At 39.5% G+C, this 20,953-nt stretch overlaps 1 long non-coding RNA gene across 3 annotated transcripts in view; it reads right to left on the bottom strand.

Annotated features, from left to right (window-relative positions):
• Positions 1–20,953, bottom strand: part of LOC123789773 (uncharacterized) — a 94,601-nt gene that overhangs the window by 35,426 nt on the left and 38,222 nt on the right. For 2 of the 3 annotated variants that reach the window (XR_015723408.1, XR_015723406.1), the window contains exons 2-3: positions 20,449–20,546; positions 19,532–19,733 (exon numbers count right to left, since the gene is read on the bottom strand). This is a non-coding gene — a long non-coding RNA (uncharacterized LOC123789773). Of the gene's footprint in view, positions 1–473; positions 2,324–19,531; positions 19,734–20,448; positions 20,547–20,953 lie in introns of all 3 variants that reach the window. The other variant, XR_015723407.1, reaches the window with a different exon arrangement.

The following is a 20,953-nucleotide window of genomic DNA, read 5'->3' as shown; positions in this document are numbered from 1 at the left end:
ATGATTCCTTTTTTTTTTCTTTGACTTTTCAAGGTTCATACTCCTCAATGTAGCATCCACAGACTTAACTACACCTGCCATAGACTTGGTTACATACTGGGATTATAAAGAAAAAAAAAAGACTGAGCATCCTGCAAGTAGTCTCAAAATGTATGCAGTCTTTTAAATATATAACTTAAAGATCAACTTATGAAATTTGTGTACTCTTCCCTTAAGAGTAAAAAAACAATATGTATTTCTGCTCTAGGCACTATCTTTTACTGACTCTTCATTGGAAGACAATTAGACCTCAGTTTAAAAGCCACTACCAAAATCATTTTCCTCACTAAGCACTTTGACTATGTCTGTCCTGCCCCTTAAGGCCTTTATCAGCACCCTGTAGCACCCTGCAATAGATTTAGATTTCTGACAGCTCAATATGCTCATTAAACTTAAATCAATAGCTCCTATTATTTACAAATGTTAAGCCTTACCTTGCCCATTGTTACTGCAGTTTGAACTCTGGCTGCTACAGCATCAACCCTAGCACCCATTCTCAAAAAATTAATTGCTTGGTTCTTCTGGTGGATTGCATTTTCAGCATGTATTCAGGCCACTTCTGTATTGCCTTTCTGAATGGCCCGTTTTAAACAGAAAAAAGTAAACAGTGGTGAAGACAAACAACAAAAGTAAATATTGGCAAAGAAAGGAAGCAAAAGTATAGCCATTTTATTTTTATTTATTTATTTTTTAATATTTTATTTATTTATGTGACAGAGAGACAGCCAGCGAGAGAGGGAACACAGCAGGGGAGAGGGAGAGGAAGAAGCAGGCTCCCAGCCGAGGAGCCCGATGTGGGACTGGATCCCAGAACACCAGGATCACGCCCTGGGCCGGAGGCAGACGCTTAACGACTGCGCTACCCAGGTGCCCGAGTATAGCCATTTTAAAAAGCTTCCCTAAGTAGCCTATTTTTAATAATATTTAAGAGCTTTTACAATTAGCTTTTTAGGAAGTAAGAGAATTTATACTTCTTTACTTTCTAAATTATACTTAGAAAATATATTATCATTAATAGGTTAAGAAATTAGAATACAGTTTTAAAAAAACTTCCCATAGTCACATCTTTGAGCCATTAACACAGCATATTTTAGTGCATAGTACTCTGAGTACCTAGCCTATTTATTACAATATAAAGTTATTTATCACAAAAGTACATGCATAGTGTATACTATTTACTCAGTATTTTTTTAAAAAGCTTAAATCACTAAATATATAACTACATCATCATTTCTAAAGGCTGTGTTGTATAAACGTACCATTAATCAGGGTTTTCCTACACTACTCATAGTACATAAAATGACTTTAGATATTGCACACACATATATCTTCATTTTAATCATGCATTTATTTAAAATGGATGTAACAAGCATAAATCCATGCTTTTCCTGATGTAACAGCTTTGGCCAGGGCTAAACTTAAATGTTAATTTAAAGAAATATGGGGTGGGTGGCTCAGTCAGTTAAGCATCTAACTTCAGCTCAGGTCATGATCTTGGGGTCCTGGGATGGAGACCTGCATGGGGCTCCACACTCAGTGGGGAGTCTGTTCTTCTCCCTCTGCCCCTCCCCCTGATCATGGTTGCTCACTCTCTCTCAAATAAAATCCTTAAAAAATAAAGAAAAATATTTAATAGGTCACATGGTCCTCCAATAGAGCAAAATAGAGAAGGTACAGAAGTGACTGAAATTTGAGAACATGAATCAGTTAAGATCCCGGATTGCTAGGTATTTAGTTTGTTTCCAATTCTTCAGTAATATAAATACCAATGTGATAAACATGCTAGTCTATGCAATCTCACACACTTTCCAAGTTTTGTTTTTTTCACTAGTTAACATCCATAACCACGCATAGTTACACTTTCTCCTTCTTGCAACTCTCTTAGCAAGTTTCAAATATACAATAAAACGTTAACTATAGACACCATGGTGTATATTACATCCCCAGGACTTACTTTATAAACAGAATTGTGTATCTTTTCATCTCCTTCCCCATTTTGCCCACCATCCCACATCCCACCACCAGCAACCACCAACCTATTCTCTGTATCTGAGTTTAGATTTCACATAAACATAAGTGAGATTACATAGTATTTTCTTTTCTCTGACATATTTCACTTAGCATAATGCCCTCAGAGTATATCCATGTTGTTTAAAATGGCAGGACTTCCTTCTTTCTTTGTGGCTGAAAAATATTCCATTGTACATATATCCCACATTTTCTTTTTCCATTCATCCATCAATGGACACAGGTTGTTTCCATGTCTTGGCTATTGTAAATAATGCTGCAATGAACAATAGGGTAAAGGTATCTTTTTGAGTTAGTGTTTTTATTTCTTTTGGATAAGTACACAGAAGTGGAATTGCTGTGTTATGTGGTAGTTTTATTTTTTTTTAATTTTTTAAGGAAACTCCGTTCTGTTTTCAATAATGGCTGCACCAATTTACATTTCCACCAAAAACGCACAAGGTTTTCCTTTTCTCCACTTCCTTTCCCAAACTTGCTTTCTTCTTGTCTTTTTGGTAATAGTCATTCTAACAGGTGTGAGTTGATATCTCATTGTGGTTTTGATTTTTTTAATTAAATTCAATTTAGTTAACACATTCTGTATTATCAGTTTCAGGGGTAGAATTTAGTGATTCATCAGTTGTATATAACACCTAGTAATTAATCCATCAAGTGCCATCCTTAATGACCATCACACAATTACCCCATCCCCCCAACCACCTCCTCTCCAGCGACCCTCAGTTTGTTTCCTATAGTTAAGAGTCTCTTAATGTTTGCTTCCTTCTCTGTTTTCATCTTATTTTATTTTTCCTTCCCTTCTCCTCTGTTCCTCTGTTTTGCTTCTTAAATTTCACGAGTGAAATCATATGGTTATTTGTCTTTCTCTGACTTATTTTGTTTAGCATAATACTCTTTATTTCCATCTACCTCATTGCAAATGACAAGATTTCATTCTTTTTGATGGCTTAGTAATATTCCAATGTGTGTGCGTGCATGCGTGTGTGTGTGTATACACATATATATATATATATCACATCTTCTTTATCCATTCATCTGTTGATGGACATCTGGGCTCTTTCCATATTTTGGCTATAGTGGACAATGCTGCTATAAACATTGGGGTGCATGTGTCCCTTCAAATCACTATGTTTGTATCATTTGGATAAATACCTGGTAGTGAAATTGCTGGGTCACAGGGTAGTTCTATTTTTAACTTTTTGAGGAACTTCCATACTGTATCCAGAGTGGCTGCACCTGTTTGCATTCCTGAGGGTTCCCCTTTCTGTGAATCCTTACCAACATCTGTTGTTTCCTGAGTTGTTAATTTTATCCATTCTGACTGGTGTGAGGTGGTATCTCATTGTGATTTTGATTTGTGTTTCCCTGATGCCAAGGGATGTGGAGCATTTTTTCATGTGTCTGTTAGGCATTTGTAGGTCTTCTTTGGAAAATGTGTCTTCATGTCTTCTGCCCATTTCTTAACCGGACTTTTTCTTTTTTGGATGTTGAGTTTGATAAGTTCTTTATAGATCTTGGATATTAGCCCTTTATTTGATAAGTCATTTGCAAATATCTTCTCCCATTCTGTAAGTTGCCTTTTAGTTTTGTTGACTGTTTCCTTTGCTGTGCAAAAGCTTTTATCCTGATGAAATCCCAATAGTTCACTTTTGCTTTTGTTTCCCTTGCCTTTGGAGACGTGTCTAGCAAGAAGTTGCTGTGACCGAGGTCAAAGAGGTTGCTGCCTGTGTTCTCCTCTAGGATTTTGATGGATTCCTATCTCATATTTAGGTCTTTCAACCATTTTTAGTTTATTTTTGTGTATGGTGTAAGAAAGCGGTCCATTTTCATTCTTCTGCATGTGGCTGTTCAATCTTCCCAACACCATTTGTTGAAGAGACAGTCTTTTTTTCCATTGGATACTCTTTCCTGCTTTGTTGAAGATTAGTTGACCATAGAGTTGAGGGTCCATTTCTGGGTTCTCTAATGTGTTCCATTGATCTATGTGTCTGTTTTTGTGCCCATATCATACTGTCTTTGATTTCCATTTCCCTGATGATAAGTGATATTGAGAACCTTCTTATGTGTATTTTGGACATCTGTAATATTTTCTTTGGAAAATTGTCTATTTGGATCCTGTGCCCATTTTTAAATCAGATTTTTTTTATTGAGTTGCATGAGTTCTGTACATGTTTTGGATATTAATGCTTTATCAGATATACGGTTTGCAAATATTTTCTCCCATTCTATAGGTTGCCTTTTCATTTGTTAATGCTTTCCTTTGCTGTGCAAAAAACTTTCAGTTTGATGTAGTTGCACTCATTTATTTTTGCTTTTGTTGCCTTTGCTTTTGGCATCAAATCCAAAAACTCATCACCAAGATCAATGTCAAGGAGCTTATTCCCTGTATTTTCTTATGTTCAAATTTTTAACCCATTTTGACATAATTATTGTGTATGGTTTCAGATAATGGTCCAGTCTCATTCTTTTGCATGTGGATGCCCAGTTTTCCAAATACCACTTATTAAAGAGACCATTCCTTCTTCATCATGTATTTTTGGGTCCTTTGTCATAAATTAATTTGCTATATGTGCATGGATATATCTCTGGGCTTTCCCTAATTCTGTTTTATTGATCTATATGTCTGTTTTTATGCCAATACCAAACTGTTTTGATTACTACAGTTTTGTAATGTAGTTTGAAATCAGGAAGCATGATGTCTCCATCTTTGTTCTTTTTCAAGATTGTTCTATTTGGGTTCTTTTGTGGTTTCATACAAATTTTAGGATTGTTTGTTCTGGTTAAAATGCCAATGGGATTTTGATATGGATTGCACCAAATATGTAGATTGCTCTGAGTACTATGGACATTTAAAAAATATTATTCCAATCCATGAGCATGTAGTATATTTTCATTAATTTGTGTCTTCTTCAATTTCTATTAACAATGTCTTATAGTTTTCAGTGTACAGGTCTTGGACTCCTTTGGTTAAATGTATTTCCAGGTATTTTATTATTTTTGACACAACTGTACATGGATTGTATTCTTAATTTCTCTTCCTGATAGTTTATTTGAAGCGTGTAAAAACACAACCAATTCTTGTATATTGATTTTGTAACCTGCAACTTTACTGACTTCACTTATTCTAATAGTTTTTTGGTAGCATCTTTAGGGTTTTCTATATGTAATATCACGCCATCTACAAACAGAGGCAGTTTTATCTCTTTCTGATTTGGATGTCTTTTATATCTTTGTCTTGCCTAATTGATCTGGGTAGGACTTGCCAAGCATGTTGAATAGAAGTGGTAAGAGTAGGCATCCTTGTCTTATTCCTGATCTTAGAGGAAAAGCCTTCAAATTTTCATCATTGAGGATGATGTTAGCTGTGGGTTTTTCATATGTGGCATTCATTATGTTGAGGTACATTTTGTCTATAGCCACTTTGTTGAGAGTTGTTATCATGAATGGATGCTGAATTCTGTCAAATGATTTTTTTGCCACCTATCAAGATGATTTTATGATTTTTATCCTTCGTTTTGTTAATGTGCTATATCATATTGATTGATATCTATATATTGAACCATCTTTGCATCCCTGGATTAAATCCCATTTGATCACATTGCATGATACTTTCATGTATTCTTGAATGCAGTTTGCTAGGATTTTGTTGAGGATTTTTGCATCTATGTTCATCAAGGAGACTGGCCTATAATTTTCTTTGCCTGTAGTTTCCTTGTTTGGTTTTGGGATCAGGGTAATGCTGCCCTCATAGAATAAGTCTGAAGTATTCCCACCTCTTTTATTTTTTGAAAGAATCTGAGATGGATTGATATTGTTTCTTAAATGTTTGGTATAATTCATCAGTGAAGACATCTGGTCCTGGACTTCTGTTTCTTGTTAATTTGCATATTTTAATACTGCTGTGCTTGTGTGAGATTTGGAACTTCAAAACTCATTTTTATTAATTTGCATATTTTAATACTGCTGTGCTTGTGTGAGATTTGGAACTTCAAAACTCATTTTTATTATCAATATACAAAAATATCAGACTAAAACTCTTTTTATGCTTTCTCTTTCCTTGCAGTAGTTAGGCTTATGTTTTTAGAAAAGGATAATCCTAATATACCAATTTTAAATTTACCTTTTCTTTTTTTAAAAGATTTTATTTATTTATTTATTGATTAATTGATTGACTGATTTGAAAGAGAGTGTGCAAGGGGGTGGGAAGAGCAGAGGGAGAGGGACAAGCAGACTCCATGCTGAGTGCAGAGCCTGATGCAGGGCTTGATCTCATGACCCTGAGATCATAACCTGAGCTGAAATAAAGAATTGGATGCTTAACTGAGTTACCCAGGCGCTCCTAAATTTACTTTCTCTTCTAACTCAGACTAATTACTTCCATTTCCTTTTCTGACAGTTTTCCTAACTTCAAGTTTTCTCTATTAAGAATGTTGACAAAATACACAAAGTAACTCAATTTAAGGACTGGGTATATGCTATTACTAAAGATCTAAATATCTAAAACATTAAAATATTTAAATATAAAATACACATGTGCAAGATATTCCATTGTATATATGGACCACAACTTCTTAATCCAGTCATCTGTTGAAGGGCATCTCGGCTCCTTCCACGATTTAGCTATTGTGGACAAAGCTGCTATGAACATTGAACAATGGAATATTACTCAGCTATCAAAAAAAATGATTTCTCAACATTTGCTGCAACATGGACGGCACTGGAGGAGATAATGCTAAGTGAAATAAGTCAAGCAGAGAAAGACAATTATCATATGGTTTCTCTCATCTATGGAACATAAGAACTAGGAAGATTGGTAGGAGAAGAAAGGGATAAAGAAAGGGGGGTAATCAGAAGGGGGAATGAAGCATGAGAGACTATGGGCTCTGAGAAACAAACTGAGGGCTTTGGGGGGGATGGAGGAATGGGATAGGCTGGTGATGGGTGGTGGGGAGGGCACATATTGCATGGTGCACTGGGTGTTATACGCAACTAATGAATCATCGAACTTTACATCAAAAACCAGAGATGTACTATATGGTGACTAACATAATAAAAAAAAACATTAAAAAAATAAAATACACATGTGCAGAAAAGAGTTAACATTGAAAGGCTAAGACTGGTATCCTTTGACAGGTCTAATTGCAAGTTTGTAACTTGGCTGCCATCTAGGACCTTGGATTTTGGGTGGGTTCCCATCATTCCCAGAACTGTTAAGAGTGGTTCACTGTACCTAAATTGTTTGTACATAGAGTGTGGTTTATGTCAAACACTCGATATCTTTCTGGGAGTGTAGAATTTTGGTGTGTGCTAGGCAGAGAATGCCTACATGACTACCAATGAAAGCCTTAGACTATTAGGCACAGAACTCTCCTTCCTGGTAGAGAACATTCCACACGTGTCACAGTTTATTACTAGAGGAATTAAACTTCTCCCATGTGACTCCACTGAAGAGAACTCTTGGAAACTTGAGCCTGGATTCCTCTTTGCCCCATGTGCCTTTTCCCTTGGTTGACTTTGGGTTGTATCCTTTTAGGTTAATATATCATAGCCATGAGTACAATATATGCTGAGTCCTGTAAATTCTCCTAGCAAATACACAATACATAAACTACAATATGTATTAATGCTATGCACTGTTTGTTTTTTTAAAGATTTTATTTATTTGTCAGAGAGAAAGAAAGAGAGAGAGCGAGCAAGCAAGTGCACAAGCAGGGGGAACAGCAGGCAGAGCAGGCAGAGGGAGAAGCATGCTCCCCGCTGAGAAAGAAGCCCCATGTGGGACTCGATCCCAGGACCCTAGGATCATGACCTGAGCTGAAGGCAGACACTTAACTGACTGAGCCACCTAGCATCTCAATGCTATGAACTGTTTAGATATAATACTTAAGAGGCCTAGAAATTTAATACTTAGAAATTTAAATGAGCCAAAAATGTTAAATATTATTCTTGAATATAGGCTTTATACTTCTCAGTAAGAGTGGTTTTGGCTACAAACCAAAGGGCAGTGTACAGCTATAGGTAAAAGTGTGGGAATTCACAGTGCCTGGATAGACAAAATCTGACTTGTATATGCCTCCCTGGATGAAACTAATTGAAGAGCAAAGGAGGAGTGCTTGGAACACTGGGCTTCCTTTGACGTTTCTTGGCTGAAAGTGGCAAGAGTCTTACTGTGGCTCAAGGTTCTCATCTAGGGAGTAAATGTTTACATTTTAAAGAAAAACAGACACCCATGGTGGTCACGTACTTCACGAATTCCTTGCCTCCTCACCTTTATCACATGCTGTCCCATATATTACTGTCTTGACCATTAAGCTTTCCTCCTTGCTTTGCATTTGCACCTGGTGTACTGATATGACCCCACTAAAAGTGGAGACAAAGCCTAGCTCAAGGCCTTTCACCACTAGATCATCTGGTCCCAGGCCTCTCCTTTCTCCTTCTAAGGTGTCTGGAGTAATTTTTTCATTCGCTATCTCAGGGTTATTGAACATAACCCATGGTTCCCTGATTGAGGAACTTTAGATTTAGAAGTATGGGAAAGAGTTGGAAAAAATTTAAAAGGGAGACATGAACAAGGAATGAGGGTACCTCTCGCCTCCCTTACATTGTGGGGCTAGTGAGATCTGCTTTGACTCCATTACATATTGAAGATACATCAAGCATTTCAAAAGAAACAGAAAGAGAATTCCCTGATCCTGTGCTCCCGCTCCCTCAGTTCCCCCTGTTAACTCCCCAACCCAGCAGGCCAAGTTGACTGAAACGGAAGAACTCCCCCCCACCAACCCCCCCTCGCTGGGGAAGTTTCTCTGCTGCTGCCTGCCCCTGCCAAGCAACTATTACTAAAAAATTGCCTTTCAGAGGCTATGCTCAGAGGAGAACTCTCAGCTTTCCCCATCATAGTAGGACAACAACAACAATGCATTTACGAAGCACTTGCCTTCAATGCCTTTAGAGAAATTAGAAAAAGCATACAAGAAAATGGTGCCACAAGCCCATTTTCTAAAGGCCTTATTGCCTCTCTCACAGACCATTATGCCATGTCACCATGGGATTGGCAAACTCTCTGTAAAACAGTCCATGAAATTCCTCAATATCTTATTTGGCTATCAGAATTTGACGATTTATGTGAGCAACAGGCTACCCAAAATCAGATGTCTGGAATCCCTATAACAGCCCATATGTTAGGGCTGAGGACAATATTCTGCAATGGACCAGCAGCTCAATTTTGATCCACAAGTGTATGACCAAACTTCTCTCTGTGCAAAGAGAACCTGGAAACGCATCCCTAAAAATAATGTGACATAGGGTTTGTTTGCTAGTATCAAGCAGGGACCACAACAGCCCTTTATAGACCTCATTGATAAACAACAGGCAATAAGGAGACAGGTCAATCATAATCAGGCTGCTGATATCTTACTGCTTCAGCTGGCCTTTGAGAATGCCAATAAAGACTACCAGGATGCTATGAAAGGAATAAGAGCTAAAGCCACTGCCACTGGAGACCTTATCAAGGCCTACAATACGTAGGAACAGAAACCCATAAAGCCAAATTCCCAACAGCAACAACAACAAAAGAAGAAAAGAAAGAAAGGAAAATTCCCAAACCCATTTTCAATGTGGCAAGCCTTTGTTGTTTCAATGCTCCCACCTCTAAAGGAGAACTCTCTTTTAATCTTCCTAAGGATGTTTGGCCCTGTTGTAAAAAGGGTTTTCATTGGGCTAAACAATACAAATCAAGGAGGGCACGTATTGCATGGTGCACTGGGTGTTATACACAAGTACTGAATCATGGAACTTTACATCAAAAACTTGGGATGTACTGTATGGTGACTAACATATAATAAAACACTTTTATTAAAAAATTTGATTCTGATGGGAATCTCTTTTATTTGGAAAACTTCCAAGTGGGCCCTGCCCAGGCCCCTCAAACAATGGGGCCAATGACCTTCTTCCTGACAGATGGGAAAACAACAGTCCTCTTCCTCCTAGCAGACACCCCAGCAAGCGCTGGGTTGGACCTTCTCACCCAGTCAGAACTAATTCTTAAGGAAGGGGATGATCACAAAAAAAAGTCCCCAAGGAGGTGTGGGGACCCTTGCCCCAGGGGACAATGGAATTATTATTAGGAAAATCAAACCTAAGTTTAAGGGGTATTATAGTCATTCCAGGAGTTATTGACTGTGATTATCAAGGGGAAATTCAAGTACTTGCGACATGTAAAGGCTTGCATATTTTTCCCTCTCAAAGTAAGATAGCTCAACTATTGCTCCTCCCCTACTGGGTCCCCGGGGCATCTCAAAACCCACAGGGGACCCAAGGTTTCGGGAGCACAGGACCCAAAGGGACTTATTGGGCCCAAACTATAACCAGCCAAAGACCACTGCTATTAAAATTCAAGACAAGGTTTTCACAGGACTAACAGATACAGGTTATTAATACTATTATTAGTCAACAGGAATGGCCCTCCCACTTGGCCTCAAAAAACAGCCCTTGATTCAGTCACTGGAATCAGAACTTGCTCTCAACCATTACAGAGCACCTCTATATTAACCTGTTGAGGGCCAGATGGAAAAATTGAGTATTCACAGCCTCTCATTTTAAATACTCCTATTAATCTTTGGGGACAGGACCTACTTGCTTAATGCGACTTTAGACTAGACACTTACCATTTTTGACTGGGGTCACTGCTTGTGTGCTTCCCCTGCCTCTGACCTGGGAGACTTCTTCCCTGGTCTGGGTTGAGCAGTGGCCCCTAAAAGGGGAAAAACTTTTACAAGCCCATCATCTAGTTCGAAAAGAGCTAAAAGCAGATCATACTGAACCCTCCCACGGCCCCTGGAATACTCCCATTTTTGTCATTCCAAAAAAGATCAGGGAAATGAAGGCTATTATATGATCTCTGACTATTAATGCATCATACAACCAATGGGGGCCCTACAACCTGGGCTCCCCTCTCCGGCCATGATTCCACAAGATTGGCATGTCATTGTTATTGATCTCAAAGACTGTTTGTTTGTTTGTTTGTTTGTTTTACCATTCCCCTGGCTGCATAAGACAGGGAAAATTTTGCTTTTACCCTTCCTTCCTTAAACAATGAGCAGCCTAATGCTTGGTTTCAATGGAAAGTTCTCCCCCAAGTCATGTTTCATAGTCCCACTATATGCCAATATCATGTTCATCAAGTCATACACCCCCTTTGAAAAAGATGGCCATCTACTAAGCTAGTCCATTACATGGATGGCATTTTAATTGCTCACCCATTTCAAAATTTTCAGGCTTTACAGTCAGAAGTAACTTCTCATGGGATGTATATTTCCCCTGATAAAAGTACAGTGCCTATCCCCATGGCTTTATTTAGGCTACTTACTTACCAAACGACAAATTAGACCTCAAAAATTAGTTCTTTGCAACAACTCTCTTGAAACCCTTAATGACTTCCATAAAGCTCTTAGGAGTATTAACTGGACTAGATTGTTACTGGGAATTCCAACAGCTGTTCTTTCTCACCTCTTTGAAATCCTTCAAGGAGAATTAACCTTAGACTCCCCTCGTTATCTTAACCCACAAGCCTCTAAGGAATTACTAGTTGAGCAAATGCTCTCAGATCGTTATCTTGACCCTGTCAACCCTGCATCACCTATCAGGCTTTTTATTTTTACTCCTAAATTTCCTTCTGCCTTGCTTGGGCAATTAAATCCTGTTTTATGATATCTGGAATGGCTCTTTCCTTGTAACTCTCCCTCTACAATGTTATTTCCATATCTAGAGATGATTACAGACCTCATCCCTCATCGTTAAAAGTCGTAAACACTGTATTCAACTTACAGATCATTCACAATCCACTGTATAAGCCTCAATTTGAAACCGTGTTATTTCAATCACTTCCATTACAAATTGCAATGGTAGATTTCATGGCAGAAATCGCCCATTCCCTACCCCCTGACAAACTTTTGCATTGGTTTGGGACCACACATCTTGTTTTCCCCAAAAGGCTCGCCCACTAACCCCTTCCCCAAGCTAAGACTCTTTTTATAGACGGGTCAGGAAAGTCAGGAAACTCTGGCCCCCAAATAATTCAATTACTCGCTTGGGATTTTCTTTGACACAATGTGCTAAAATAGGAGCTTTTAATCCTTGCCCTAGAAACTTTTCCTAATGAGCCTATCAACACTGGTAGTGATTCAGCTTATTCTGTGTTTGTTCTCAAGCAGCTAGACACAGCGTGTATCAAAACCACCATAGACCCTGAAGTCCTTTTACTTTTCTCTCGACTCCAGCAACTCCTCCATATACGCTCTCATCCTCTTCTTATTTCTCACAATCGATCTCATAGCAGCTTACCAGGGCCACTCACTCACGGGAACTCATAAGCAGATAACCTAGTGATGATGTCTCTCCTACAATAAGCTCGCTTGTCACATGATTTTTCCACCACAATTGGTGTTCTCTACACAAATGATTTCATCTAACACAACAAGTTAAATTTATTATACTCCAATTTCCTGATTGCTAGGCCACTGGCACTACTTCTCACCCACAGGGTACCAACCCTCGAGATTTCACAGCCAAGGATCTCTGGCAAACTGACATTACACATATCCCTTCCTTTGGAAAACTTCATTACATACATGTCTCAATTGATACATTTTCCAACTATATGTTTGCCTTAGTACACACAAGGGAATCCACAAAACAGGTAACCAAATACCTTCTCACGGCTTTTTCTTATATGCGCATCCCTGAGACCATCAAGACAGATAATGTGCCAGCTTTCACTAGCGATCCTTTAAAGAGTTCTGCACTCTTTGGGGAATCACATATCACACTGGCATCCGCTATAATCCACAAAGACAAGCCGTCATCAAACGAGCACACTCCACCCTTAAAAACATGTTAAATAAACAAAAAAGGGGGAATATGGGCCTGAGCAATCAAGACCCCACCGCACGATTATACAAAGCACTCCTAACTTTAAATCTTTTCAACTTGAATGATCAATTTCTAACCCCTGTCCTAAAACACTTTACAAAAAATCCCCAGGACCATGCCCCTTGGTCCTATGGAGGAACCCCAACTCTAATCTATGGCAAGGTCCCCATGAACTCATCACTTGGGTCAGAGGCTATGCCTGTGTCTCCACACAGGAAGGACCTCTTTGGCTCCTGGTGCTGAACATCAAGCCATATCATGGCTTGGCATGAATCAAACCTGATTCCACAGATAAGCCAACTGAAGCTGGATGCTCCTCGACCTCAGAATTGCTCATTGCAGAAGACACAACATGCCACCGAAATAACTTATGGAAGCCTGAAGAAAAAGACTCAAAAGGCTGGAGAAATCCTACAGATGACAAGACAAGCCCACACACCCGAAAACATGTTTCTGGCCATGCTCTCAGTGATAAGTACAACTTCTATCGTGGTAGGTACATTTTACTGTCTTATTCCAGGAGCTACAGCTACTGATTATTGGGCATACATGCTTAACCCTCCCCTCTGGAAGCCCTTAACATGGGCTGACATGCCCTTCCTGTGTTTAGTAATAACTCTAACTGGATAAGAGGGACTTCTTTTCCTTTTACACAACCCCAACTCAATGGCTCCAGAAGGAGGGCCTGAGCACCTAATAACACAGAGTTATATGCCTCCATCCTTCCAATTCGTGTTGCCTTGTCTGACCCTCTTTGCATGATGGCTACTCCTCAAATCTGGTTACATTTTCTGCCAAGAGATCCTAATAAAAGATCCCATTTAACTTTTATTTCTGTTGGAAGCATCCAACATGGCAATTGGATCACCTATAAGAGCCACTCCTCTCTCCCCTCCTGTGAGAAAAGCACTAAATGGACTCCCTCTTCAGAGAGGGTTTCCTGGGAAACATGTAGGGCCTTCGATCCTCACCTTCTTAAATTAGATAATCATATCATCTTAGATTGGAGTCCTAAAGGACATTTCATAGCCAATAACATGGAAATTAAAGTCCACCCTGCCGGTAATGGGAGTTGGATTGGCAGGACTACCTCTCCCATAATCTGGCATGAGGGGGGGCCTCAGTTCTTCCCTTCCCCAAATAGAACCTCTTCCCAATCATCTCTCTGAAGATTAGGATATTTATTCTTTCCTCTTTCCATTGGCATGAAAGATATAGCAATAATTAGGGCAGTTACTCCATAACCCTTTAAAAAACTTTACTGACTTCGTTCAGTTGTGTATTCCTCACCCATATGTCTTTCTGTTTGGATCCAATATATCTCTATTTAAGAAAGAAGGGCTATATACTATCAAACCCTCCGGTAGCCAGAGGGCATATTACTCAGCTTGCCTAAATAATTACAATATTACTCACCACAAGGCTACCCAGGTCTTTGTTTTTAAAACGCACCCTTTCACTTTTATCCCTGTCAACCTCACCCGATTTTGGGAGGAGTCAAAATCACTCAGTATTTTTAATCAGACCCTTAGTGAATTAAGAAGGACACACAGGGGGCGCCTGGGTGGCACAGCGGTTAAGCGTCTGCCTTCGGCTCAGGGCGTGATCCCGGCGTTCTGGGATCGAGCCCCACATCAGGCTCCTCTGCTGTGAGCCTGCTTCTTCCTCTCCCACTCCCCTGCTTGTGCTCCCTCTCTCGCTGGCTGTCTCTATCTCTGTCAAATAAATAAATAAAATCTTTAAAAAAAAAAAAAAAGAAGGACACACAGGTTTCTAGGATTGCTTACAGCCAGCATCATAGCTGCTATCTCTATTTTAACATCTACTAGTGTTGCCATAGCTGCTCTTACTCATACTATCCAAACGCTAAATATGTCACTCAAATAGCCTATAACATAACCCGAGAATTCCAACTGCAGCAAACTATTGACCAAAAAATATTATGGAGACTCCAACTTTTGGAGGCCCCAATAGAGTATCTGGGAGAAAAATAGGAAGCACTTAACTTCCTCCAAAGCCTTAACTGTGATTGTGCCCAAAATGCCATTTGTCTAAACCCCCTGTTTTGGAACAATTCATTACATAATTCGGAAATAATTAAAAAATACCTTCAAGGTTCTCTTCATGATAATTTAACCCTGGATATTCACAATCTCAAGGAACAGATTTTAGCCTCCCTTACTGCTATTAATAAACATGAATATGGAGGCAGGGAGTTAAGATGGCGGAGGAGTAGGGGTCCTGTTTTTCAGCTGGTCCCCTGAGTCGAGTTGGATAGGTACCAGACCAGCCTGAACACCCACGGAATCAGCTAGAGACGTGGGAAGATACATCTGGATCTCTACAAATGAACATCTCCAGAGCTGAGTATTGACGTACAAAGAGGGGAGCCATGAAACCACACATAGATATCGGAAGATAAACAGAAGGGGGAGGGAGCCACCGCGTTCGGGCGCCAAGAAGCAGTAGCCACCGGCACGGGGGAGCGGGCTGACTTGCGGACGGCACCCGCGAGACAGCAGACTGAGACCGTGAGCCGAGAGCACGCACCACCAGACTTCTCACGTAACTCCGGTGTGTTCACTGGAACCACACTGAGACCGGGAGCTCCAGGAGCGCGCGGGGGCGGCTGGCGGCTGGCAGTGTTAGAAACACAAAGGACAAAGACACGCCGGCCCTGGAACTGAAGGCTGGGATGCCGGGTGTGAGGCGCACATCCCTGGATGCTCCAGGGTTGAGCACCACCAACAGTAACAGAGTTAAAGTGGCCAGAACATCAGTGGAGAACGGTCAGCGATCCCTCTGTTCTGAGACAAAGGCTGAGATTCGGCCACTGCTGCTCTCTCAGAAGAGGCACAGCAAATGGCCAGGGAAAGTCGCCAGAGAACAAAAGCCTGGAAATACCGGCTCACAGTGTGCCCATCCCCATCCCCCCTCGCAGGGGACACGGAGACTCTACCCAAACAGGGTTGCCTAAGTTTCGGCGCGGCAGGCCTCTCCCCCAGAAGGCAGGCTGAAAAATCAAGAAGCCCACGTCCCTAAGATCCCTATAAAACAAGGGCACATGGCCTGGGTCCGGTCAATAATTTGGGCTCTCGACAACCTCGCAACCTCTCCTCATCAGAATGACGAGAAGGAGAAATCCCCCCCAGCAAAGAAAAGACAATGAGTCTGTGGCCTCTGCCACAGAAATAATGGATATGGATATAACCAAATTATCAGAAATGGAATTCAGAGTAACAATGGTCAAGATGATGTGTAGACTTGAAAAAAGTATTAACGAAAATGTCAATGAGAATATAGAATCTCTAAGGGCGGAAATGAGAGTGAATCTGGCAGAAATTAAAAATTCTATGAGCCAAATGCAGTCAAAACTGGAGGCTCCGACGGCCAGGGTGAATGAGGCAGAAGAACGTATCAGCAAATTGGAGGATGGGTTAGTAGAAGAAAAAGCTAAAATAGAATCTGGACTCAAAAAAATTCACGCTCAGAAATGTAGGTTACGGGAGATTACTGACTCAATGAAACGTTCCAATGTCAGAACTATTGGCATCCCTGAGGGGGTGGAGAAAAACAGAGGTCTAGAAGAGATATTTGAAGCAATTGTAGCTGAAAACTTCCCTAATCTAGGGAGGGAAACAAACATTCGTGTCCAAGAGGCAGGGAGGACCCCTCCCAAGCTCAACCACGACAAACCTACACCACGTCACGTCATAATGCAATTCGTAAATATTAGATCCAAGGATACAGTATTGAAAGCGGCCAGGGCAAAGAAATTTCTCACGTACCAAGGCAAAGGTATCAGAATCATGTCAGACCTGTCTACACAGACCTGGAATGAGAGAAAGGGTTGGGGGGGCATTTTTAAAGCTCTTTCAGAGAAAAACATGCGGCCAAGGATCCTTTATCCAGCAAGGCTGTCATTCAGAATTGATGGAGAAATAAAGACCTTCCAGAATCGCCAGCCACTGACCAATTTTCTAACCACGAAACCAGCCCTACAAGAGATATTAAGGGGGGTTCTATAAAGGTAAAAAGGCCCCAAGAGTGATACAGAACAGAAAGTCACAATCTATAGAAACAAAGACTTTACTGGCAACATGGCATCATTAAAATCATATCTCTTAATAATCAGTCTCAATGTAAATGGCCTAAATGCTCCCATAAAACGTCACAGGGTTCGGGTTCGATAAAAAGACAGGACCCATCCATTTGCTGTCAACAAGAGACTCATTTTGAACCTAAAGATACATTCAGACTGAAAGTAAAGGGATGGAATACTATCTTTCATGCCAATGGACCTCAAAACAAAGCTGGGGTAGCAATTCTCATATCAGACAGACTGGATTTTAAAATAAAGGCTATAGTTAGAGACACAGAAGGGCACTATATTATTCTTAAAGGATGTATCCAACAAGTGGATATGACAATTATAAATATATATGCTCCCAACAGGGGAGCAGCAAGATACACAAGCCAACTCTTAACCACAATAAAGAGACATAGAGATAAAAATACACTAATAGTAGGAGACCTCAACACTCCACTATCAGCAATAGACAGATCAACTAAGCAAGAAATCAGCAAAGAAGAAGAACTTTGAATGCCATACTTGACGAGCTGGACCTCGTAGATATATATATAGAACACTACACCCCAGAACCAAAGAATACTCATTCTATTCTAATGCTCATGAAACATTCTCAAGAATAGACCATGTTCTGGGTCACAAAACAGGTCTCAACTGATACCAAAAGACTGAAATTATTCCCTGCATATTCTCAGACCACAATGCTTTGAAACTGGAACTCAACCACAAGGAAAAATTTGGAAGAAACTCAAACACTTGGAGACTAAGAACCATCCTGCTCAGGAATGACTCGATAAACCAGGAAATCAAAAATCAATTTAAACAATTTATGGAGACCAATGAGAATGAAAACACAATGGTCCCAAACCTACGGGATACTGCAAAGGCAGTCCTAAGGGGGAAATACATAGCCATTCAAGCCTCGCTCAAAAGAATAGAAAAATCTAAAATGCAGTTTTTATATTCTCACCTCAAGAAGCTGGAACAGCAACAGAGGGACAGGCCTAATCCATGCACAAGGAAGCAGTTGACCAAGATTAGAGCAGAAATCAATGAATTAGAAACCAGGAGTACAGTAGAGCAGATCAACAGAACTAGAAGCTGGTTCTCTGAGAGAATCAATAAAATTGACAGACCATTGGCAAGACTTATCCAATAGAATAGAGAAAGGACCCAAATTACTACAATTATGAATGAAAAAGGAGAGGTCACAACCAACACCAATGAAATTGGAAGGATTATCAGAAACTTTTATCAACAGCTATATGCCAATAAATTAAGCAATCTGGAAGAGATGGAGGCCTTCCTGGAAACCTATAAACTACCAAGACTGAAACAGGAAGAAATTGATTTTTTAAACAGGCCAATTAATTATGAAGAGATTGAACCAGTGATAAAGAACCTTCCAAATAACAAAACTCCAGGCCTGGACGGTTTTCCTGGGGAATTCTACCAAACATTCAAAGAAGAAATAATACCTACTCTCCTAAAGCTATTTCAAAAAATAGAAACAGAAGGAAAGCTACCAAACTCATTCTATGAGGCCAATATTACCTTGATTCCCCAAACCAGGCAAAGACCCCATCAAAAAGGAGAATTACAGACCGATCTCCCTGATGAATATGGACGCCAAAATCCTCAACAAGATCCTGGCCAATAGAATCCAACAGTACATTAAAAGGATTATCTATCATGACCAAGTGGGATTCATCCCTGGGATACAAGCTTCGATCAACATTCAAAAATCGATCAGTGTGATACATCATATCAACAAGAAAAGACTCAGCAACCAGATGATCCTCTCAACTGATGCAGAAAAAGCATCTGACAAAATACAGCATCCTTTCCTGATTAAAACCCTTCAGAGTGTAGGGATAGAGGGTACATTCCTGTCTCTCTCTGTCAAATAAATAAATAAAATCTTAAAAAACAAAAAAGAAGATGTGGTCCATATATACAATGGAATATTACTCAGCTATAAAAAAGAACGATTTCTCAATATTTGCTGCAACATGGACGGCACTGGATGAGATAATGCTAAGTGAAATAAGTCAAGCAGAGAAAGACAATTATCATATGATTTCTCTCATCTATGGAACATAAGAACTAGGAAGATCGGTAGGGGAAGAAAGGGATAAAGAAAAGGAGGGTAATCAGAAGGGGGAATGAAGCATGAGAGACTATGGACTATGAGAAACAAACTGAGGGCTTCAGAGGGGAGGGAGCTGGGGGAATGGGATAGACTGGTGATGGGTAGTAAGGAGGGCACGTGTTGCATGGTGCACTGGGTGTTATACGCAACTAACGAATCATCGAACTTTACATCAGAAACCAGGGATGTACTGTATGTTGACTAACATAATATAATAAAAAAATTAAAATAAAAAAGTATACACTGTAAAATATAAAAATAAATAAATAAATAAATAAACATGAATATGACCAAGATACCTGGAGTGTCCTTTCAGATAATTTACAATGGTTGAATCCCAGAAATTGGTTTTCTTCCACCAAATGGGGACTTATCGGCTGGAAGTATTGCTCACTTCTTTGGTGTTTCTTTTCATAGGCTGCAAAATCAGAATAAAGCTGCTTTCCCAAGCTGGAGAAACCCAGGAGCTATATCTGGCACAGATGCAACGAGACCTTTGCTCTATTAATAAGAAAAAAGGGTGAAATGTGGGAATTCACAATGCCTGGATAGACAAAATCTGACTTGTATATGCCTTCCTGGATGTAACTAACTGAAGAGCAAAGGAGGAGTGCTTGGAATACTGGGCTTCCTTTGACATTTCTTGGCTGAAAGTGGCCAGAGTCTTACTGTGGCTCAAGGTTCTCATCTAGGGAGTAAATGTTTAAGTTTTGAAGAAAAACAGGCACCTGTGGTGGTCACGTACTTCACATGCTGTCCCATATATTACTGTCCTGACCATTAAGGTTACACTTCCCTCCTTGCTTTGCACTTATGTCTGGTGTATTGATATGACCCCAATAAAAGTGGAGACAAACCTTGGCTTGAGGCCTTTCACCACTAAAGTGTCTGGTCCCCAGGCCTCTCCTTTCTCCTACTAAGGTGCCTGAAATAATCTTTTCATTTGCCGTCTCAGGGTTTGCTGGCCAAATCTGACATAAAAGAACAGTTACACTCTGTCTTTTCTGAGGCATACTTGCATATATAAATAATAACAGCTCTTTTTTGTTTCTTACTAACTGTTGGATAGTAAATAATTTATTTAAATAGATACTTGGTTTAGAATGTTAAAGCTGGTCATCTTCCCTCAATGTAAAATAAATGGAAACAACCACTCTCACGTGACTGTGACCATTTCATGAGTTTTTTTTTTAAGGAAAATATTAAAATGATTTACCTTTTTAATCTTGGTCTTTTCAGCCTTTTCTTCTTTATCACATTTCTTGGAATTCCTATTAAATTCTTTTGCAGTAAACTTCAAGTTAAATAGGTGTTCTGATAATACATATTAAGGCTATTCAAATAAGTCATTTCTCAACCTAACTACCTGCAAACAAGATGTTAAAATTCTAAAACTTATCAGATAAAATTATGCTATTTAAATCACCTATTTACAAAGTGTTTGCAGAAACTGAACAATTTTTATTGTCTTTCACATTTGTTTTCTATTTTTTTAAAAAAAATAATTAAATGGCCAGAAAGATATTTATTAATTATGAAGGGATAAATAGCAACTTTATAGTAGAGGAACCTGTCAGACATGACCATACCAACGATAACATCATCAGTAATAAGATATTTCATCACTTAACCTCTGAAATGATAAACTGAGAAAGGTACATCATCACTGCTGTGGTATTGTTGCCAAAACATAATCTCAAATCTATTCAGGAGAAAACATC

This window comes from Ursus americanus, chromosome X, assembly GCF_024610735.1.
Source record: "Ursus americanus isolate L20-20 chromosome X, mUrsAme1.1.p, whole genome shotgun sequence".
NCBI lineage: Eukaryota > Metazoa > Chordata > Mammalia > Carnivora > Ursidae > Ursus > Ursus americanus.
The sequence above is the reverse complement of the archived record's forward strand: the minus strand, read 5'-3'. Positions and strand labels throughout refer to the sequence as shown.